This window comes from Astatotilapia calliptera, chromosome 13 (genome assembly GCF_900246225.1).
Source record: "Astatotilapia calliptera chromosome 13, fAstCal1.2, whole genome shotgun sequence".
NCBI classification, from domain to species: Eukaryota; Metazoa; Chordata; class Actinopteri; order Cichliformes; family Cichlidae; genus Astatotilapia; species Astatotilapia calliptera.
The window spans coordinates 23,345,321-23,369,894 of NC_039314.1; the positions used below are offsets into that span (position 1 = coordinate 23,345,321).

At 38.5% G+C, this 24,574-nt stretch overlaps 1 long non-coding RNA gene across 4 annotated transcripts in view; it reads left to right on the forward strand.

The window, feature by feature from the left end:
* The window catches only part of LOC113034829 (uncharacterized), a 95,758-nt gene that overhangs the window by 35,635 nt on the left and 35,549 nt on the right, over positions 1–24,574 (forward strand). For all 4 annotated transcript variants that reach the window (XR_003274240.1, XR_003274239.1, XR_003274241.1 and 1 more), the window contains exon 3: positions 3,112–3,187. This is a non-coding gene — a long non-coding RNA (uncharacterized LOC113034829). The remainder of the gene's footprint in view (positions 1–3,111; positions 3,188–24,574) is intronic.

Sequence of the window (24,574 nt, forward strand, 5' to 3'; positions counted from 1 at the left end):
GTTACATGTTTGATTTTTGGGTAGGGGGAAATGTTACGTTTCGGTGTGTCAGTGTTTTGTTTTTGCGTGACTGTTATGTATTTCCTGCTTTACTTTGAAAGTCTGTGTTATTTTAGTGTGTTCAGTTTACGTTTTCCCTGTCTCGTCAGTTCTAATTTGCCCCAGCTGTGTTTCCCTCCTGTGGTCCATTCCCTGATTGCTCCTCCTATGTATTTAAACCCTGTGTTTCAGTATGTCATGGTCGCGATCTCCCCCGTGTTGTAAATAGTTTGGTGTGTTTGTTGTAAATAAATAGTCTGTTGTAAATAGTTGTGAATGGGTTTGTTAATATTTTCGTTTGAGACACCTTCGTTTTGGGATTTTGGTGGAGGGCCTTCGTGGTTTTATTTTCCTTATCTTTGTTTTTCTACGTTGCACCCCGGTTGCCTAGGCCGGGGTGTAACACTTGCTAAGAAGCAAAACAAATCCTGTTTTTCCTTGTTTTTCCGACTTTAGCACTGGAATGCGCTCAACTTGGAGGTGACATCACTCCCTGCTCTGACATCCAGCTTCTGAAGTAAGCTGCTTACAGATACTTGTGAAAAAATACACTGGTTAACATTAAAGTAGTGTTTCAACTTCACTAAAGTCAAAGTGAAATGTATAAGCTCTAAAATGCTCTCAACATATTAAAAATAAAGTAGCTCTTTGGAGGACGTTTCTATTAACCATTTTTGTGCAAAGCTAACTGGACTTCATGTTATATTAATATGATTTAATACCAGGGTCCTGTTCTCTCTTTCTTACTTCTTCCTTCATCTCTGAGGATAAACTTGGTGCACTTTAACTTTCTTTTCTCTCACTAAGAACTGTATCTTCATCTTGCAGACACATTTTGTGTGTTTTCTGAAATTTGCTCACTTATTGTTTTGTCTCTTTCTTAACTACATAAGTCATCACCAATGATGAATGCACCAGTGGGTTGGCTTTTATATGTTATCATCATCCCAATTTAGGTTCAATTGGGATTGATATTGGCAAGGCACACACAGTAACAAAAATAATAAATGATTTCCCTCAATTGCGTTAAACAAGCCTGTTGAAAATGTAAAAAGCAAAAGGTAGAGATATTTGAGGTAAAATGTAGGGACTAAAAGTGAAATATTCTCAGAAAAATAAATACTCAAGTAAAAGACAGATGCATAAATATTCAACTTAAGTACAATAACAAAGTATTTGTACTTAATTAGAACTTTTTTACTTTTCATCTCTCCTTTTTAATCATTATGAAGCCCCAAAGAGCCTGCCAGCCACTTACTCTATTCTGTGTTCAAAGATTCACTTTGTTTGATAAGCAACAGTACATTCAGATCAGTAATCACATTTACTCAATAAATAGACTATTTTAGTCTCTTTACAATCTTCCACTTTACTTTCTTCCTCACTTCTTCTCTTTTCCAAAACAAAAAAATAAAAATAAAATAAGCTTTTTTTTCGTTGTTTTTAACAAATTATTTGCAAAAATGCAGGACACTGAAGCTAAATCCAGCTGACCTTATTATAGCACATTTGATGGTGCACCATGGTGGCCTTGTACCCATATACCCACACTGATGCTGCCCATCATCCAACCTGGCAGATGGCTGGTAGCTTGAACAGCTTTCTGGTGTTTAATTATGATCGTAATCAAGGGAAATAAAGATCAATTAAAGCACAAGTGAAACTAATGAAACGCGAGCGCCATGAGCGGGCGGACAGTTGTCCAAAATGTTTCTCATAATAAATGCCAACTGAGTCCTAAGAAAGGATTAGTGTGAAGTGCTGCCTCAAACATAAAACACTGGTGATGATGGCCTATGTAGAGGAGTCCTGTTTGATATAAATGCCATTGTGTTCATATTATAGTCATAATCTCAAACATTTGCCCATAAGTAATGTCCATTTTAGTCCTCTCCAAAGCTGATATAATCCAGCATTACTTTCATAAATGACTTTAGAGCTCAAGCAGTTACTTGTAGAATGAGACAGAACTGTGAAGGATGAACAGTAATGGTACTGGAGAGAAAAAAATTACTGTCTTGTGTTTAAAAAGTGCAAAAAAAATGCCGATGAGTTTTAAGATTCTCATTTGCCCTGACTTTGAAGGAAGTTAGCACATATTTTGCAATTTCAGTTCATTTACTTTTCAAAGATGGAAATAGCCAGAACAGCATGGGGCTTCTGGCAACGGTTCAACTGCTTTTCACCAAGCTGTGCGTCATACTACGAGGCTGCACAGTCCATCTGAGCAAGATGGAGAGGGAGGAAAAGAAAGGACAGGAGTGGGGGATGAGACGAGAGGGAGAGGTAGAGGAAAGGGGGAGGCCTAAGTCGGCAGATGCCACCACTGTGGTCGTGGCATTGTGTGATATTAATAGTCCAGAGCCACATTGTGCCAACTTTATTGGAAATGTGAGGGATGCCTTGCTGTGCCACCATCACACGCTAGCATCAAAATGAAATGAGAGGGGTGTGAAAAATCTCCCAGAAACAGTGGAGATTTCAGGGAGAGTAAATGCTGCAAGGTACTGCAATAATTTAAAGCCATTTTAAAAACCAATACGAAAAAAAAGTACTTAATGTATTATTTAAGTGTGTCTCCCCTGTCAAACTGACTTTCCTTTGTTGTCAGATGTTGTCTGGAATTTATATTTTGCAACTCCATTTTAAAAGAATAGTTATCTTAGGTCTGCCAAGAAAATGTTATGCTGAAAGTAGGTTGAAATAGTTGGCTCCATGTTTAAACAGCCGACAGTACATTTTCTGATATATTGATATGCTCTTCTTTTTTTTTTTTTCAGGATTGTTGTGTTTTATACTACTGATTGTTGAATAAAGCGTCAGTGTAAGGAATATGACAGGAGCCAAAATATCATGTATATAAATTATATTGCCAGGAGGCAAAAGACATGCCTATTCATAATTCTTCAGCTGGAGCAGAACCCCTTGCAATGATGAATGACTTAACAATATTATCCTAAACAAAAGCGGGGTAATTAGTGACATTTCCTTTAAAGCTCAGTGTAGCTCTACAGTTTTTCAAGAGCACAGTGCTGCAGTTCAGAACAGTAATGGCATAATTTATCTTTTCAGAGACGGCAGACATGTTGCAGCTGATTGAATCATGCTGGAGTGAAACCAAGTCTTCTGTGATACAAGATCAGAGGAGGTATGTATAATTGTTATAGCCATTAAGCTCTAAGGCTGTATGGGCTGAGCATACAAAATGCGCTCACATATGGCAGACACTGTAGGTTTTGTACCATGACCAAAGCCATATGCTGCCACCCCAGCTAACCTACCTCAAAGTACCTTTTGTCTCCTAGTCATAACAAAGAGCTAACAAAGGTTAGCTTAAACAATAACACAATAATAATAATAAGAAAAACTAATTATATCTAGTCATAAAATATGCCAAGAAACTAGTTTGCAGGTGATATTTTTGTCACTTAGCAAGCAGATTCATCAGGGCAAGCATTTGTTTTTGGATTTTAACTTTCCCAAGAGAATTTATGTGATTAATAGCATGCATGACTATTATGTTATGAGAAAACTTGTGTAGAAAAGTTACACTTTGGCTTGAAGATAAAGAGAGAGGCAACTGTTTGAAATGTATTGGTTTTGTCCTCATGAGAGCACAAATGCACACACTAAACTTTATGACTCTTTGGCTATTTAAATAGTTCTGTGTGTACGTGTGGAAATGTATGTCATTTGAGAACCTTGAAGCTTCATTTGCAATTACGCCAATAAATATTTAACCCCGCTGTCTAAGGATTCAGCAAATTGTGAAAAAGTATCAGCAATCGTGTTACCTTTTGAACATTCATTAACCTCTTATATATTTCAAAAACTTAACCTGGTTCAGTTAGGAATAAAGAAGTCCAGTTCCAGCTTTTGGGTAAATAGAGACGTAGTTAGCCATGGAGTCCAGCTCAGCTGCATTTGCCAGCTGATGCCCTACTATGCATTTCATATAGTAATAATTATTTAAGCTGCTTTAAGTTGCTTACAGCTCCTGAAAGCCACTTTGAGACTCCCTTTTATCCATCTTTTCTGGTGTCTAACTTTATCAGTCGCTGAACTGATGTGTTCCTGCTGTTGTTCCCACTTTATTCATTCTGTGTATGCCTGTAGAAGAACAGGGAGTTCCCAGAACAGAGCCGTAGCATCGAATATAAATTACTGCACACGGAGATAACAATTTTCTTTGGACTAGATTAGTCGCCACTAAAGTCATATTCATTAAAGATCAGTTACTAGAAGCTAAGTCTCCCAAACAAGCTTAATCCTGCAATGAAAACTTTTTGGTTTGTTTGTTTTTTTTCAGTGAAGATAAAGTCCTTTAGTTTTGTTCTGACAAAATCAGTTTACATGAACGACAGTCCTCTGATGTCTCTCACAGGACCCCCTTACAGCTGTGCAGTATAAGACATCAGCCCTACAACCATTATCCCTGAATACTATCCCTGAGTAATTCAGCCATGCATTACTGCCCCTTGCACTCTGTTTGGAAAACGCAGTAATGAGAAAAGCTATATAATGCCTCGGTGATCTTTGGTGCTGAAAAAAAGGATCTATTCTTAAGTAAGAGACACCATAGACGATAGCTTACTGGGTGTGTTTTCCCACACATTTGATGTTAATAGCCGAGAGCCCTAAAACCAAAAAAAATGGGGTAAAAAAACCTTCAAAAGAATTACTTACATATTTTTAGCCAATTAGATATTTCTAATGTTACTTTTGACGTACAATTCTCAGCCGAGCGTCCTCTGTCAGAACAAAGGAAGGGAATGCATCGGAGTCTCTTCCCTCTTGATCATGCAGCGATTTTCAAGGTGTAAACACGAAGCTGCTCTGGGAGAACATTTCTAGACGGGGGAAACGTTGGCAGGAGTTCAGAGGAGGCTTTGTAAAGTAAACCAGATTTGTTCAGGGGTCTGTGATCAGTTTATTTTCCCAGTCCCCCAGCCTTTATGCTAGGCCTTCTTGTAATTGTCCTCATGTTTCAGCTAATTTCACATTTCCAGAGAGAATAAGGGAGGGATAATGGGAAAGAGGAAAGAAATCTGGCAGCTTGAAGGAGTAACACCCTTAGATTTTTTTGTTGATGTCACTTGAAATGGATTTGGGAGTGTTTAGAGACCATTGCACCACAAAACCTCTGGAGCTTTAAATACTTTCTAGCATTTCTTTCTGTTATTGTGGAAATTACTCTCATATCTACATCCAGAAATGTAAAACAGTCATCATTTTTAAGGAAATTTTCTCAGATATGAAATGCTTCTCATTGCTAGCCCATACAGCTCCTCTGAAAAAAAAAAAAAAAACAACCAACAACAACCACCAAGCAGCAAAGTTATCAACACCTTCTCTCAGAAATGTGTCTGCCTGCACTCTGAAACCATTTCAAAAAAGTCACAAAACTTTTCAAGGTCTTCCGTCTAAGGTTTCCTTTGTAGTTCTCTGGACAGATTAGAGTACATAATGTGAAATTCAATGAGGCATGCATACACATCCCATGCACATACAGGCCAGCCTAAAACAGCCACTTAGTCCACAAAGATGATGTCACCCCTGTTTATGCTTAACTCTTCCTGAGTGTAGATGACGTGTAGTCTTTCATGTTTAAAAATCATTGCTATCTGTTTGTTTTTTACTTTTATTTATTAGGCTTCTAATAACTTTACAGTATAGTCATTATAAAAATGTATATGTATTATTTTGCTGCCTGCCAGAAAACATATATGCCCACAGCACAAACATAAGAAAAAGTCAGGATCAAGGTGTAGATAGGATGTTCTTATCCAGGTAGAAATAAAGTATTTTTATTTTTAATAAATGGAAATCCATATTGTTAAGGCATGGTTATAATGCTGAAACACATGGTTAAGGTTTGGGAAGAGTTTTAATTACAGTTTATGGAAACCCAAATGTTAACTGCCTGTTTGTGACTGAATGGTAACTCATTTTTCAGGAGAAAATTGTGAGGTTGGGTAATTGTCAAATGTGTTTGTAATTTGTAGGACACTGGGCTGTTTCACGAGGGCTGGTACTGAATAATATGACGGGGGGTTATCTTGAAACAGTGATCCTCATCTTGATCCTGACAGTTCTAACAGTGGGTGTTTTTTTTTATAAACATCACAAACTGCTGGTGGGTGTTGCCCTTGAGATGCTTATAAACAGAAACCTTTGTCTTCTTTGAGATACGGTACTGTACAAAATTCTTGAGCTATCTCATGTCTTTATATTTTTCTAAGAAAATGACAAGTAGGTGCAGTAATTTATCAAAATGTGCATGCATAAATAGAAGTGCAGGGTATAAGTCAAAAACTGAATTTGTACTTTTTTAACAAGCTGGTATTGCACAGTGGATCAAAATATGACGGCCCTTTTCTGTGTTCATAAGTCTGTTAATTTTCAAAAGATCTCCAACACCACTGGCTAACATGCAGCACCGTGACAGAGCCCCCACTGTGTGTTACAGATGGCTGTAGACACTAGCTTTTGTACCTTTCTCCTTTCCTGCTCTGCATGTATTGATGACCATTCAAACTAACTAACTGACTTTCAGTCAGTTTTGTCTGTTTCTCTTCCTAGCCAGTCAGTTTTGGCACTATAACCTATAAACACAGAGTTAATGAAACAGAAGCTGGTCTGTGGCCTAAAACAAAATGCAAAGCTCCTAGACAGAACACCAACCGTAGTCCTGAGAATTGAATCTTGTGTGTATTTTGTGACAGCAGTGGCTCAAAGAAAGCAGTCTTTAAATTATTTTATTGTTAAATCATCATCTAATAAACTGGCAAATTGATACAGTTAGTTGATCAGGGCTATAAATCAACAACCTTGTCAGTCCCATAAAAACTATATTGTGCTGCAGGGTTTTTCAATGCTAGCATTTCACCCATGTGTAATAAAGATATTTCACAGACTTTTCCATATATAGGTTTACCAAATAGGAATCATATTTAGGTCCTACTAAGGTAATGTCTACATTACCTGCTTAATTTAATTAGAAGCATTTAATTGACTATATTTTTCACAAATCAAAGCACTTCCTTTAGGGCTTGGATCAATATGAATAAATGCCATATAAATGCCAACGCTCGTCCATATCAGTTAAATCGTCGACGGTGGTGATCTCAGCTCATACACCATGGTTGTAGGGGAAGGAGGCAGGAGGGAGAATGCCTTGAAACAGAGGGGAGCTTCTCTGAACCATTACCCATCAGCCCCTCCTCTCTCACAGGGCAAATCCCACGGGGAGAGAGGGTGTCCACGGAGGATACGTTGTCTTGTGTGAGTTAATAGGGGATTACACATGTTAACATCTATCTCACAGTACACTTGGCCAAAGGGGTTCTGCTATAGGGGTTAGCATATGAATAAGGAATAAGGGGTTGATTGAATAGCGGCTAGGGTGAGTGAGAGCTGCCACTCGAGGTGGAGCGATGGGGTAGATTGACTAGGATGAGACACAAAGACCTAAATCACTTTTAGAGATGGAAGAGGAAATATCACACTCCACTGAAGGATTTGTCTCTGCCGCCATTACAGGATTTGAAGTGGGGAAAGTGGATTTATAAATTATTCATTAAAAGGTGAATTTTAAACTAGACCATTTGGTATTTTGGTCCATGTTCATTGTCAGGATGTTCTCTTTAACTTCTTGGTTTGAATTAAAACGACAAAAAAGGTCATTTTTGACTGGGAGACCGTTTTTGTTTCCAGTTTGCTTCTCATCAGTTCAGGTCAGAAGTGCTCCTATATTTCTAAAAATGATTTGTAGTGGTTTGTAATAGAAGGTGCTTGTAAATCATGTCAACAAGAATATTATTGTGGGATTTAAATTGGAGGACTTGGTGGTGAAAATATTACACTAAACCTTGTCAAAACAGTCCACGGGTTTAACATGTGCTCTCTAAAGCATTGGAATAGTTGTAGTTCTCACAGAGTAGTTTAGATGGAAGAGTTTGTTTTCCCCAAATTGTATTCATCTTAGTGTTGTCCTGAGACCTAGTGATGAAATTGACATGCAGCACAGACATCAGCAGAGCTCTCTGGGGGAGCAAGGTGTTTATTTCCTGAAGGTCAGGCCTTTTGTGTGGAGAAACTTCTTGCCAGATGAGATAGGGAGTAAATTGCAGATCTATCATTCACTCCCTCCCTCCTTCTCTCCCTCCTCTTCCTTGTATTCTCTACCTTCCACCCAGTTTCTCATTCTTGGCATTCTCTTCTCATTTTGCTTTCTAATGTGCTCTCTCTCTACTGTTCCTCATATTTTCATCTTCATCCTTGGCCATCTATCACCAAAGATTATTTGGAATCACCTTCTCCATACTCTTTGTACTTGATTCTTCTCTTTTCTTTGCCTCTCACACATTCTGTCTCTGCTTCTGTGAAATCAGTGGAGGAACCCTTGGCACGATCTGTGATTTATAGCTCACTCTGAGCACACCCTTATCAGGTGCAGGCAAGGCTCGCTGTGCTGCCGCCTGCATCTGAATGACAGCGGAGAACCAGTCGCATTATGCTTTGCAGCCTCGCCTCCTGCATTCTGGACACTGCAGATTACATCTAGCCCCTTGATTTATGGACGCCATTTTGGCTCCTGAGAGGGACATGAAGGGGAGTTTAGAGGTTGGGGGGTATAGGATGGTGGATGTGGTTTCCAAGGCCAGCGTCTTGGCCAAAGATAATTTTGAAGGGAACCTCCTGGAGGTGTATTTCATATGCATATGTGTGGATAAAAAAACACGATGTGTGTTTGTGCATTGTATTCATGTGCATGAATCTGTAGGAAGGTGTGATTTATCATTTTGTCAGGAGGTTTTCTGCTCAGGTATTGACAGTGCCTATTGTTAGAAGCAGAATGGAGGCACACTGACATTAAAAGTTCAGCATAATATCAAATAAATATACCTTTTATTGACCGTTGATGGTATAAAAGGTTTTTGCAGATACTAAATCCTTTTTTTTTTCATCTTTCTGTGTAATTGAATCATTGCCATGTGCATCTCTGGAGATAAGATGTTATTTGAGAGAATTATTTAAATAAAAAAAAGTGTTAGCTAATGTAATTAACAAGGAATTATCACAGCTGCAGTTCTTTGTAGGAAAGAAGTAATTATGTAATCTAACACATTAAATGAGGAAAATGAGCATCACATCTAAGACTTAAACACAGCAGGCATTTTGCATTGACTCTACTTAGTGATCTGTTTTCTTTTCCTTTTTTTGGTTACTGTTGTATGTTAAGAAAATTCAGTGAAATGACACTTTAGAGCAGAAGCTTCAGTGATTAAAAAAACAACCCACAAAATAAAACCAACCTCTCTGTCCATCTGAGGCTGCTTCATCCCATCATTTCTTTATTTATGTCCTATATGAAATGACACATTAAAGTTAAGTGAAATAATTACTTGGGTCATAAAAATGATAGTTTTGGTTTAGTTGTCCAGACAGTTAGATTTCAGAACTGGTTATGTCTCTTTTCCTCTTATTGTGGCAAAGCACCACTTTATTGTTTGCTTTGAAAAACATTGTGCAGATGACCAAATTCCTCAGCCTATGACTAAGTTTAGAATTCAGAAAATGAGACTCGCCAAGCAATTCCACTCAAATAACTTACTTGTCTTTGCTACCGCCATTATCTTTATAATATACACAAATAAATATAATTCAATTATGTGAAAGATTACATTAGAAGATGCCAAATATAAAAGATAAAATATTTGTGAATTGTAGGCGATGGTAATGCGTAGAACTAATAAAGGCTTAATGCATACACCAGGCTGTGACCTTTCTAGTCTTCCCGCTCTCTCGCTTGGGGCTGCTTCCATTCTGCAACAGCTGTGAATAAATGTAAATATACATGTAAATGTCATTCTCTTGCAGTGAAGTTCCCCTTTCCTGTGTTCCCTGACCAGACCTGTAAAATGGCCGCCAATGCAGTCTCCAGTGGCACGCAGCTTACTGATAAATGTCTCTCTGAATACATTTCTACAGCAATGAAAACCGAAGGCTTTTAGAGGAGGATGTCTTGGTACAACCAAAATAGAAGGAAGGTCTAGAAACCCATAGGAATGTTGCCTCGTGTTCCAAAGGCAGAAAAAAAGCTCTGGCTTAAAGTGGGTTTCATAAGGACTTGTTGTTATGGTTCTTGCAATTGCCAAGCGGCGAGAGCTAAGTGGAGATAATGTCCTTGTAGCTCATCAGACTGTAGAAAAGCAATGTGGGCAGCAATCTTAGTGGACAGATGGCTAAGATGACTAAAAGTCACGCCGCAAAGCACAGATCCACGTCCTTGTGTTTTTATGAACATATTGCCTCATGTAAATAGAGATGTAGATAATAATAATATATATATGTGTATGTACAAACGGATACCTGGCCAATAGGACAATAGAAATTACAAAGTATAACAAATAATAATATATCAAGTAAAGAAAATGACAGAGTTTCTGCTCTAAATTGTCATTTATAAGATCACATTGTGTTGACACTCTACAGTCTGTTTATATCTCTCTCCGTGTATGAAAGAAACATACAAAAACTAAAAAAAAAGGTCGTGGAAAACAGCCCACTAAGTGTATTGTATCATATTCACAATCATTCAAATTCACGAGTGTCAAATGTGAAGTATCAGACCTGAAAATAATGATTGTTTTAAACTTTTGATTAAATGTGCTGTGGAAATGTCAGTGTGTGCCAAAACCTCAAACCCCTGGTAGCTAACCATAGTTAATTCTTTTTTTCATATACATGAAAAAAAAAATTACTAGGCCTGCATTTACCACTGATACTTGCCCCATGTGGCATATTCTGTACTTTGCTTCCAAATACACATAGCCACACACATCTTGATAATACGTAGACACAAGACACCTTGAAATAGATAGACAGCATGAGACCAGTCACAAACTATACTACTCACCTATCTCTCTCTCTCTTACACATTCACATGCACAAACACACACAAAGTGGTACCAGGCAAGACTTGGAAGGGGTCCTGGACACTGTCATGGGTCCACACGTCAAATGAGCCAGGGAGCTGAACAACAACAATAACAACAGGAGTTAGAGCATATGGGGCTTGGTACCAGCTGAGAAAGGCCACAGAGGTCTGCTGTGTGTGTGTATATATATGTGGGTGTGTGTAAGAGAGAGGAACAAAGAGTGAATTAGCGATAATAACTGAATTCAAGTGCCTAGAAAGTAGTATAAAGTATATTTGGGAGAGTGGGGGCAAATAAGACAAGACTACTTGTTTTTTCTAAGGTGTTCGCCGAGGAGGCAATATAAATAATATAAATGTGTGTATTTGTGTCAGTATAAAAGCAGCTAAGAATAGGAAATGTTTGGGTTCCCTGAATCATTTGCTAACATTTTCACACAATTCATTTTATGTGAAAAGGTTAGTTAAATAATCAATTGGTGGACTGACAAGTAGCATTTTTATAAACTGACTTGATCAAAGATGTAAATTGGCACATTATCATGGTGGAGGGTTACATGGCTTACATAGCTCCTGAGTGATCCCAGGAGCTATGTCATTTGGGGTAATGAGCCCCTGGTGGAGTCCTAAAAAATACTGGCTTAAGGGGCCAGAGCGAGTGCAATTCAAAGCACTCTGAAGAAAACATCTAGACAGCCACCAGCCTCACCTGAAACAGTATTCCCAGGGCCCCGCCCTGAAGCAAGGCTTGCAGGAGAGCCTTGCTGGGAAATGCCTGTGGCCAGGCGCTACTTCATGGGCAGCAAACAAGCCACATGGGTCAACCCATCACCTGCAGATTCAGAGCTTTGTGGATTAGGTCTCAGAGGCTTTGGCGGTCCGGTCCCAGGGTGCCTGAACTGGCCCTAGGAGAACATGAATCCTCAGTTGTGAGGAAACCTACTTTAAATCTTAGAGATTTAAAGGAGGTATAGTCAAGCTTCCCTGAATGTACAGGATGGGTCTCAAACAAATCTGCTGTGTAGGGGCTGGACTTTAATCCACGCTGAAGTTGTCCGCATCAGAGGTTGTAAGCTGTGGGTGGATATACTCCTGGAGAGGAGGTCTATAGAGGAGGAGAGGAGAAGGTTGTGTCTTTAGAGTGGAGAACAGCCTCTGCCATTATCATACCTAAGTTCCCAGCCTTCCACAGGACTGGTGCTGGAAGGTCCCCCATCTGATGACTGCATTTTCCTACTAGGGATTTCAACATATAATGTTCTTGGACTTGCGATCTACTTACACTTTGTTTAAACACCACGTTCCAGCATAAGGATGTAAAAAAAAAAAAAAAAAAAAAGACTCAATTGAGCCCAGATACACCTTGGGGCATAGTTCCAATGCTGAGCACGCACAGCTTCAGGCCTAAGTTTATTGCACCTATCTGGGAACCCCTGAACCAGATGGTGGACACCAGAAGTAAAAAGAGCCATCAAGCTGAAATCTAATGTGGTTAAGTTCAGAGACTTTGGAAACAGTCCCAGTAACTGCTTTGGCAGTAGCTGAAGCAACAGTTTGTGTTTGCAGGAGTTTGCAAGGGTAACAGGAGGACAACTTGCCCATCAGCAGAACGAAGGTTACTGGGTTAATCAATACAGTCGTTGATGGCTGTGCCCTAGGATTGGATGAGTTTCACTCCAAGTTCTGCAAGCCGGTCTTGTTGACAGAACACGCTGGATAGAACTGACATTCACTGGCATCAGTGTCTCTTGAGCTAGTTTGAAGATCTAATGCATTTTTATCATGTACATCTTCAAATTGAAGCTTTAATTTTTCAAAATGGTGGATCATATAATTTAATAGTTAATCAGAATACCCAATCAAGAAATCAACCTCTAAAAATAAGTTCTTGATCTCAAATAGTAGCTTGGTGATTTTTGCAATGAAAGTGCAGATCTCGATTCATTATTTAGACCAGAATGCATATTTTTAATGAAACAATTTCTGTGATTTTTTTTTTTTTTTTTTTTTTTTACTTTCTCCCTTGAAGAACTTTGAAATAATGTGTATTAGTCTATGTATATATCATTTTAAACATGCAGTACAGTTACCAATGGCATATACCACCACAGAATGACCAAATGAGAGCAATGGGTATATTCTGAGTGTTTTAATATAAGTCTCATAAGAAGGAACTGACTTTCATCAGTCATAAAGATTTTGTTCCATGACATTCTGCCTACAAGCAGAAATACATTTCAGCTACAAGCCATCAGATATTTGTTAGACTGGAGAGTAGAAATCAAAACTGGACTTCAAGTACATAGCCTGAGCAATAAAGTAAAAGTCAGAGAAATTGTGAACTGCAGAGGGCAAACACTTTAAGGCAGCAGATTAAGGAGCTGCAGAGCAGGGATTACCCACCATGAATAAAATAGCACCTGCTGGGCTGGTGTTTATCTGCCTCCTTGCTCTGTATACACACTCTACCACACAGCACTCACAATAAATACATGTCTATGGCAAAGTCAGGCAGACTGAAGCAGCGTACATGTACACAAAGAATTACACCGAGAGTGGAAACACGTATTCAGATAGACTAAGTTCAGGTGGACATTGAGTACTTTGTTCTGTAATTTTGTGCTGTAATTATGATTGCATGCACACTGTTCTCCTTTCTTGTAATTTGAATCTTTTGGATGGTTTCCAAACGATTTGTGAGATTCTCTTTATGTTTTCTATAAAACGTGATATCATTGCAGGTGGATCCGTTGTCACTAAGTGAAAGGTTTTCTATTTCTTTCATTCTGTCATCATGTCATTAATGCACATTTATAAAAATATTGCTTTAATTAATATATTTTCAACACTACACCTGCAGAAAGTAGTAGTGCTTAAAGTGGGCATACATTCACCCAGAGTTAAGTAGGGTTAACCAAACATGAGCCAAAACACTAGTATACTGTACACACTTGGCCTGTGATTTCATCTGAAAGGCCCACTTGTAATGCTATCACTCTCAAAGTCAATTTTTGCACTTTTGCTCTTATAATCCCAATTACAGAGCTCATTCAAAGTGATGGATAATGCTTCTCGTAGTGCCTAGCGAAAACAATTTGGCCGCTGTACTTGGGGAAACCTAAGAGGCGAGTCACGCCACACACATCATTTTTCAGCTTACATTTACAGGGCTCGTAAGAGCACGGGTTGTAAAGTGACTTCTCAGTGAGTTGATTTTGGCCAAAATGGGCACTATGGTCAACACATACACACATACACAAGCAGAGAGTGAAAAGAAAAAAGTGGAGAGAGAAGGGAAATAAATAAAATATGAAGAGAGAATACAAGACACTCAGAACATTTAGGGGTGAAAAAAAAGGCAAGATCATGAAACGTTGAGTAAGGATACAGACAATAAGAAAGGAAAACCAAACAACAGACCAATGAGAGAAAGTAAAGGTTGATGTACCACAATTGCAGGCTCCAGGCATCGTAGCTTAGATTGAACCTTTCAGCAAGAGGCTGGTGTGGTATAAGGTAAAAAATGGGCTAGTTACACCAGGTTCCTGATGACATGAGTCCTGGGAGTGTGTGAAGTAATTCCTGCAGCTATGGTTAGCTACCAGGGGTTTGAGGTTTGGCACACATTGACGTTTCCACAGCACAAGCATGTTTTCATGTGATATACTTCTGCTCACTATGTGAGTTTGTCCGACATCTAAAGTTTCCCATCTAATTGTCAAATTAATATTTTCTAACTTTTCAAATCGTTCAGTTTACAAAATTCTGTCAGCTGAGTTGGAATAAATACATTTAATTAAATTAGACTGCACCCAGAGGAAAGAGATGATTATAAAAAACAAAATTAAATCAAATTAGACAGAAACACATCAACAAGAAAAGTGGGAAAAAAATGTCTAAATGTTGCTTATTACTGAAAAGAATGTTACTGGTCATTTAGGTAGTGGACACATTTGCACTGAGACAGAGGAAAAGTGGTTCCATAAGAGTAGGGCACAACATGCATGACATAAATTATAAGTATGATTGATTTAATTAAACTACTAACAAATGACCCCTCTGGATCAAAAAAGATCTGTGATTCTGAGAATTAAAGGAATTTTCTTGATTGAACAGTTTTGTATCGATCACTGCAAAAATCCTACATTTCAGGCCACTATGATGCTGAAAGGATAATGCAGCACTTCAGTAATAAGATACCACAGCATGTGGATGGTCCAGGTTCAGCGTTCATTGCCAAAGTAGTTTTTGCCTAACCACAACTTACCACAACCTCCCACAGATTATGCAGATCTTGTTAATAGTCTCACTCGGGTGGTGGTGTTGAAACTACAGAATATCTATTGTTATTGACAACGCAATTAGCTGATAATGTGGTTATCAGGCGTTAATAGCAAGAGTTAATGTGCTACACCTAGCCTAATGGTGTGAAATATTATAATTTTTTTTTCTTTTATTTCTTCTATCGATAATCTTTTTTTTTTTTAAATCAGTTTCTTACTTCTGCCATCATCTACAGATTCTTGCTCTCTCATGTAATTGAATCTTTTTCTTTCCCCTTACATCTCATTGTGTATCATTGTGGCAGTTCTCTCGAGCCTTGTGTTCCGTTTTTTTTCCACCGCTGCCTTTCTTTAAGCCTCTCTTCCTATTGTCTTCAATTGACTTGAGTTGTTTGTCCCCCTATCTGTCCCATTTTTAGCCCTTCGCCAAATCACCCTCCGCTCCATATCTCGTCTCCTAATTTCCCTTCACCTATAATTTTATGTTTTAACACTCTCTACTTGTTTCCTCTTCCTCCATGTTCCGTCCCCTTTAAAATCGCCATGACCTTATTTTGACTGATATGAGTCTTTTATTAAGCCCCTTATCGTTCCCCTTTTATTGTCACTGTTATTTTTAATTATAATGATTACTTAACCAGGTAGGCCTGATTGAGATCAGAATTTTCGTCTTTTGCAGTGACCTGAACAAGAGAGCAGCAAAACATACTCCCACAAACTGTACTCCCTTATCTCCTCTTGGTTCTTCATCTTACTGTATTTCCCACATCCCTTCTACTCGTCTTTTTACTCTTTCCTTCCAACTCTCCCAGATTTCAAACCCCTCCTCCTCTCCACGTCCCTGTGGCCGTTCCCCAGGCTGTTGGGTGTGGAGGGCGCTGGCTGGCGGCGTGATGGATGACCATTAAGGCAGCTTATTGGAAACAGTCTGATTTATGGGCAAGTGCTGCCTCGGCCTAATGGCTTCATTTCTTTCTGCCGCCACATGATGTCACAGCCAAGGTCACCGCGGCAACGGCCCCCCTTTGTTGTGGCTTCGCTCGCTGATGACCTGAGAGGGATAGAGGGATGGAGAGGAGAGAGAGCGAGAGATGAAGGAGGAGAGAGAAAAGGGGGTTTGAGGTTTGTTTGCGAAAGGAGGGAGGTGATGTATGAGTGTGTGTAGGTGAAACGGGTTGCGTTTGCAGAAATGCTTTAGAATGAATTCTGTTTGGTATGGAAAATGAGTTTTTACTGCTTATCCTTCACCCTCTTCTCTAAATTGTCCCTTTTTCTTACTCTACCTTGGTTGCACTTCCTCTCCATTTTCCTCATGCTCTCTTGTGCTCAGTAAATTGAAAACTCTTTCTCCCCCCTCTCCTCCTTCGTCGCTTTCTCTTTCTTCTTTTCCCTTTCTTCCATACCCCAATGACAGAATGCGATAAAACACAGACACACACACACACACACACACTCTCACACAGCTTTACGGCCTTCCCTCAGACAGCTATTACTCACTTCTACTTTAAATGAGTGCCGTCAAATATATGGGCCCGCCATTAAGAAGCCGATCAATAAAAATGCCATTAGGGGTGGAGTAAAAATGCTGATATTAGTGAAGCTCAAAACAAAATATTTGATTTTCTGTCTGATAGTTAGTGAGATGGGGCTCTTTGAAGAAGCTTTGAGCAGAGATTGGGTCAAGGGGATGTGGGTTTGCATGGTTTTTGAGGTGTACCGTGTCTTGCAGTCAGTTCTTTACCTAGGGATGTTTACTTGAATGTCTATACCATATTCCCATCTTCTAGCCAAAATTTCTCACCAGGTTAGTCTGAGCAGGTGGCACTCTCCACTCTGCTTGAACGTTGTGGACCATTTTACCAGCCCATTATGTTTTTATTGATAGATCTAATTAGCTTATACAGTACAAGTCTAAGATATAACTTATTGGATATAACTTAAATGTATCAAAAATACTTTAAGAAATGATCTTTGGTTATGTTTAAGTTTATACTCTATGTAATTGCATATTTACCAGTGATCTGTAGTCTAGTAGTCTAATAGCTGTTTTATCTTAGAACGCAGATATTTTATATTTAGATGTTAAAGTTGTAACAAACCCGATGTTTTCTTCACTATAACTGTGACGAAAAAGGAAATTTGTAGTTTTTAAAGGGTCCTATTTGATTAGTTTCTTTCTGTGAGTGTTTATACTCTGTGGCTTGCTCTAAATGCCTGTGCATGTGTGTTTTCTAAAATTAGATCAGCGTTTGTCATGTGTAGCATATAAGAACATATATGTGTGTAGGTGTGTGTGTGTGGGGACGACTTTTTACTCATTTGTTTTGTTTAGGTTCGTTTTATGCGCTCTGGCTCGTGAGTTTTAATCACTGTGTAAATACAGAAGTCTGACTTCATTGGTGATTTATTTATTGACTACAGACGTGGAGGGTAGACCACTGAGTTCTGGGAACCAGAGATTCTCGACCTCTACAGGGCTCATGCACAATGTGTGTCACTGTGTTTTACTTTAAATGGCTGTTGAGACACAGATCACAAACTATTTTGTGTTGCTTATTAATTGCAGAAGAGTTCAACAGTGTGCAAAACTTCAGTATGTACGTTTTGTGTGGTCATAATGGTCGGAACATTGTAATTCTGTATTTATATCGTTAATTTTTTTTGTTTCAAAACATTTTGTTAACCTGGTCAACATGCACATATGCACTAAACTACGTAAGATGTTAATCATTTAAATATTTAACGCCACACCTTGACAGAGATATTTTCTTTGATTTTATATTCCAATCTTTCCCACGACAGTTGCAGAGAGCACACAGAGAGTCTTAAACAGCCTGAAATGCTCATTTTAGCCCAGTATTCACCTGATTTTACATGTGGGCAACACACACATATTACATCACATTAGTAATCCCCGTTTTTGCCCATGTGCTGTTAATTTAACCTGCTGCTGTTTGTTTAGCTGTCATGACTGATGTGGTCTTCCTCTCCTGATGTTTATGGTCACTTGTCTGTTAGCTTTACTTTTTTTATTTGGAAAGGTGTGTCTGGTCTACAAAACAGCTTCTAGACATGAAAAACTGTCCAGAATTGATCCAGTATGGCAAAAAACCCCACAAGTATGTAACACAGATGTGAAAAGGATATGACTGTATTTGAATTTGAACACGATTCTGTGGCGTACGCTCAAATATGGTTTCTTAGGTAATGTTTTATATAAATGCTATTATTACATTTGTACCAAACTTAGAGCTGATATAGAACTTGTTGTGTGGACAGTTATAACAACATGAAATAGTATTTAAGTTGGCATTTGGTGAATCAGACACGCACATACTCACACAGAAATATAAGAAAACGGTTCATGCTCATGTTTAAAATTTATCTACCATTCTGTCTGACACATCAGCAAATTTTTCTCAGAGATGACAAATTATTAAAATAATATTTTCAAGGATATGTATGTAAACCGCTGTGTTTAGAAAAGAGCACCACGGAAAACAAAGATAAGAATAAAGAGTTTAAGTTGCAGGCTAGTATATGTTGAAAATAACATGTGAGTAGGTGGTAAAGGTGTGACTGCAGACGGGAGCAACAACACTCCTAAATCTCAGGCTGCTGCCCACCACGCAATTCTCTTGATAGGCAGCACAGTATTCTTGTGATTTATGATGAAACCTTCTCTCAATTTATCACGGGTGGCAGGAATGTATAATTCAAAACATTTTCTGTTTTGCTGCATGTGTTGGTTCCCTCCATCTCACCACACCTAACACCTTTCCATCATCACTACACACCAAACGTGCTCTTCCCTTTTTTTTTTCTTTTCTTTTCTTTTTAAATTTGCTGAATGCACACACAGGTATTTTAAATCATGTGTGGCACGTGAGTCATTGTATGTTTCCCACTGAAGACACCTGGTGCGGGAAGATGGCACTAAAACACGATCAAATGTTACAAAAACATGACAGCACTTCCCTCCCTCTGTGTTTGATGTTCATTTGACTGTTGCTCTAATGTTCCTGTGTAGGTGAGTATGTGTGAATGATCCGCGTGGATGAGCATCTGTGTTTTTCTTGTTTCATACATTCACTTCATGTTTTTCCATCAATCGCTACCCTTTTGTGGTAGAGATGTTTGTGTGCTTCAGTGGTTCCAGGAGCTATTTTATCAAGGGCAAAATAATGCAGTGCAAAATAATCCTGGTTGAAAAGAACAGACAAAGTGCAATTAAAACACTCCTGTGAAGACAGCATCCAGGCACCCAGCAACCTCACCTGCACAATACTTGGAGCCCACCTTAAAGCTGGGTTTTGTGGATGACCGAACAGAACACACCCCCAGCTGGCTTTTAGGGGTGTTGATGTCATTTATCTGGTGAAGAAGGTGACTGAATTTGTGTTTGCTTTATATCAACCCCTCCAATACCAAAGTCTGCTGATAGCAGCAGCCAGGCCTTATCTCAGTGGCAAAGTACAGATTGATGCTGCTCATCTGTGGGAATGGGGCTTTAAAAGAAATCTACCCTCCGCTCCTTCCTTACTCTTTCACTGCTGATTCCTTCTGCCTTCTTCAACCATGATATTCACACAGATCCAGCCAGCGAGCCACTTCAATAGCTCTAAAAGCTCTAGTAAAACAGGACTCAATACCTGACTTACATTAGACAGCTCATGAAGATAATTCCCTATAAATAGCTTTGCATACCTTGAGACTTAAAAGGAAAATCTTTACTGTAAATTTCAAATTTTGTGTTGTTACATTAATAACAGATAATAACTTAAATGTTTAATTATCTGGAATGTCCTCTGAAAATCAATGATATAAACTATATGAACAGCTTTCTTTTCTGTTCTGTCTGGTTTTATGAACATTTAACCAAGTATTTTGGTGATAAACACTTCTGAGCTGACCTGGACTCACCCTCAAGAACTTGAATATCTCTTGCAGTATTCGGTCACATTCTTCCTGCGAGGATTTTCTTTGGAATTCATAACTGCCATTCCAAGAATATCTGGAATTTTATACAAGAAAGTATTCCTGTAGCTGCTAATTTAGAGAGGGAAACAATTATGGAAGCATGGCTGATCAGAACAAATGCTGACTCAAGATGCTTGTGTATGCCCAGCAGATATTTGCTGACTTTATACTTCAGAAATGTGTCACAGTGTGGTCATCAGTGCTTATTGAATTGCTAATTAGTGCCTAATTCCAAATCCCTGTGTAGATTATTAGTTCAACACACTGAAAGAATGGCCATTTATTGTAAAATACAAACCCAAACCCAAAGTTTGATGAGATTGTTGAATGTAAATGATTGCCATTAAACATATTCAATATAGCCAACATCCCCTCTGGTTGTATGGCAGCACCATGTGGATAGCTTACGGTCTACTATGAAAACTATGTTGTGGAGCACGTGATGGATATCCAGTGATATGTGTTTCAATTGCATGCCCCATCCACTTATTTCCCATGGTGCCCTTGGAAGGTCAGTCAGCAATGGTGCTCCAAGCACATTCACACTCACAGACTAATTTTGCATCCTTTAATATTGCATGGAGCTCATTTAGAGGATGTGGGGATGGGGTACAATACACACGCAGACATGTATGCTAGCATGCAAACACATCTATTGCTTTGTAATTTTCTTTCTCAGCAGCTCTCGGGGGTACATTTTAGGATGCTGCAAAGGGTTTTGGATTTATCTGGTTACACATGGTTGGTGTCTTTGGATTTATTTGTGTGTGTTTATAAATAATTGTTTTTGTGTCATCTCCATGTATATACATGTGCAAATTATGTATGTATGTTTGTGTATATGCATATCCCCTTGTTCTGCAAAAAAGTAATGCAAAAACCTCTTCTGCTGTTCTCTTAGTCATCAATCAACCTGCCACTTTAATTTATGTGGCACTTCTGGCTGCATCGTCGTTTATTTTGGGGGAGAAGAATATCACTGTTGCGCAGCTCTGGGGAGAAGTGGCTTTGGTTAGGCAGCATACATATTGCTTTTTAACCCTTTATGGGCTCAAAGAGTTTTCCTGTATTTTCTCAAAAGTAAAGCCACATTATTCTGTGGATATGCTTATGAAAGAGTTCACACTTATTTTTGATAAATGTCAAAAGTTAGTGCCTAAAGCTAGGCGCCTTCTCAGAAAAAGTTTCAAAAAAGTAAATAAATAAAAATAAAGATTTCCTGCTGGCTCAAGTATAGATCTGGTATAAAGTAAAATATCTAGTGTAGAATCAAGTAATTTGATTGTATGTGATACCTAAGGTTAGCAACTTAGCAGCTTAACATGAAAAATTAGATCCGGCCAACCTGAAGATAAATACAGCAAGAATATTTGACCCACTTCTGTTTATGTATTGTGGAATCAGTCAACAAAGGTCACGGGTTATAAGTTGAGGGGTCAAGGAAGTCATGGCTAGATGAGGTCAGCATGAGGTTACTTCCGTTTGGGGATTCCAGACTATTCCTGTCCATCATATAAGGCAATCCAGAAGACCTCTTCCACCCGGAGCCTCTGCTCAAGTCCCTCCTGTCAGAGTGATGTACAGCAGAAGGCAATAGATGCTGAGAGTGCAAGAGATTGAAGGCAGTCTGTTGGGAGAAAATGTGCACACACACAAAAACGCACATACTCAGTCTCTCACTTGCACACAGACACACACAGAGACACACATACCAGACATTGAGTGCGAGGTTATTTTCAAAATGTATGTCCGTAGCTGCAAAATTATATTATTCATATGTGATAAAACACTAGAAAGGTTGATTCAAGCAATTTTCCTCAAAAAGCATTTTTTATTTATCCGCTCATGATAATGTAGCTGGTATTTAAAAGTTAGTAATAGACTGTTGCAAAATTTGGAAGCACTTTATAATAATGTCACACTATTAACAATTATTAATGTATAAGTAATTCATTATTAATATAGGATTATTCCTCCTTTGTATGCCATTTATAAATACAAATATATTATTATGGCTATGATTATGATTATTACTAGCAGTGATGTAGTGGTAGTGATAGCTATACGCACTTACACGTACATGGTGTTATAGTAACAGATGGATAAATATATCTGTATATATAAATGACATATCAAGGAGCGGTAATGATATATAAATGATGAATTAAGCACTCGCTAATACCTTAATAATACCTGCCTGATGCCTAATAAAGTGACATTATTATAAAGTGCTACCCAAAATGTAAAATTATTGGTAGTTATTAAAAAAAATGATGCTAGGGACCTTCAGCTTTACTACTTTTTCTATCAGCCAATTGTTTTTTTTTTTTTGTTTTTTTTTATCCTTGGGGGCTTTTTTGTTGTTGTTGTTCTTTGAAATATTCAAATAATATAAATCTGTCAGATTTCATCACACATGCACTTAGCTGTTATAGCCTGGAAGGCAATCTTCACTTGTGTTATGCTGTAACAGCTTAATGAATGTGAAGAAGGTGATGCAGTGAGCCTCCCCTGTTTTATTGACTGCGTGAATCACAGTGTTCACTGTTGCTACCAGCTAAATGCTACATGCTACGTGCTAATCTCCAGAGTATAACTTGATACAGGCAGAGCAGATCTCTCCACCCTGCTCCAGGGATCTTTATCTTTGCAACGGGATTGAATTATTTCTTCTTGCTTAGCTGGAGGAATCGAGTTACAGTGACCATAATGCACAACAACATACTGCTATTGTCATAGACGTGTTAGATTAGCAGGGTACACAGCAAGATGCTAATTTAGCAACAAGTCACATGCTACACTTACTATTGGAACTATTAGAGGGAAATCACAGTGGCACAGAAAACCAAGCTCAGAAGAAGAAAAATATTTCCCATATTCTTTCGACAAAGACATTTTCACAATGGCTTCTAAACTTAAGAGTACTGTGTGCAGCTTTATTGATTTTTTTTTTTTCCTTTTTTTTTTTTAGCAGTGTCCGGGAGATGGCGCCGAGAAAATGAGGTCTGGCTTGAAGGTTTATGTCCTGCCACAGTTAGAAGGAAATGTGAGCTGAGGATTCAGCTGGCCTTTTATTGTAAATGCGCTCCCTCTAGATGGGCTTAAAGTGTCTGTTTTCCTGGCTATAGGAGGGAAATTAAATATGAAGGGTATCAGTAAATGAGCAGGAAGACTCCAAACGAGTGCTTAGGGACAGTTTTCCATTATTGTCATCTATTATCCCGGACAGATAGCGATATCGGCCTTTGAGTCGTCGATTTGCAATCCACTGCACGTTGGTGGCAGGCTGACACGTTATGGGTTATGTGAAAACAAAATAGCACAGTTAACTCTAGGGATAATTTGGGCTATTTTAATCCAGTCAAATACAGAGCATTTACAACTGATGCACATCGTAAAACAGTACTCCAAAGCGGCGCAACAAGGCTTCCAGTTCATGATTAAATAACCATCTGGTGTTGAACTGTTGAATGTGTACTGCTATACAGTTCTCCATATTCTCAGCTATTCTAATCTCTCTCTATGGCAGAACATGCTGGGCATATTTGGTAATATTCAAGCAAGTCGAAAACATAAAATGGTGTGAAATCTGATAGATTAACCTATGTCTGATGGCATTAGATTAGATATTCGTAAGATTAAGTAAAGCTTTGACCAGATAATCTTGCCAAGCATTCACCACCTTAACGTCACGTTACTCTAAGTATTCTCACTTTCCTGTGTCAGATACTAGCTTCGTTTTGAGCTCACCGCTGCGTGGCCGCTGTAAAGCATTGGTCTGTACACAGACAGTCACTCTGAATAATAGGCCTGCAAGCCATAAATGTCAGCCCTTTAAATCACACATGGGCCAGCACTGTGTCTCAGAGAGAGAATCCTTCATCACTGCTTAAACTACAGCCGCCCATTTATTTATTATGTGTATGTTTATAAATCACTAAGGAGACCCCGCATTCCTGAAGCCTGTAAAAGTGAGTGAAAGAAAGAATAAGGTGTACATTGGAAAGAGAGGTTTAAAAAATAAGCAGGGTAACATGAAAATGTGTGAAGAGTGGTACAAATCAACATAATATTTTATTGTTTATATTTTCAGAAATGACAAGAAATATTTTCTAAAAACTTGTTGTTTCTTTACACGTCGCATGGAATTCTTATTTTAATGTTTTTGATTTTTATTTAATACATTTTAATTCAGTTCATAAGAATCTGCTGTCTACCTGAGGAGTTTGTTGATGAGGAAAATGTTTTCACTTTCCAACCAAAGGGATTTCTTTTTCTAGATGTTTTTTGTAACAACCTGAGAATTCTACTTTAAACTTTTCAGTCTATT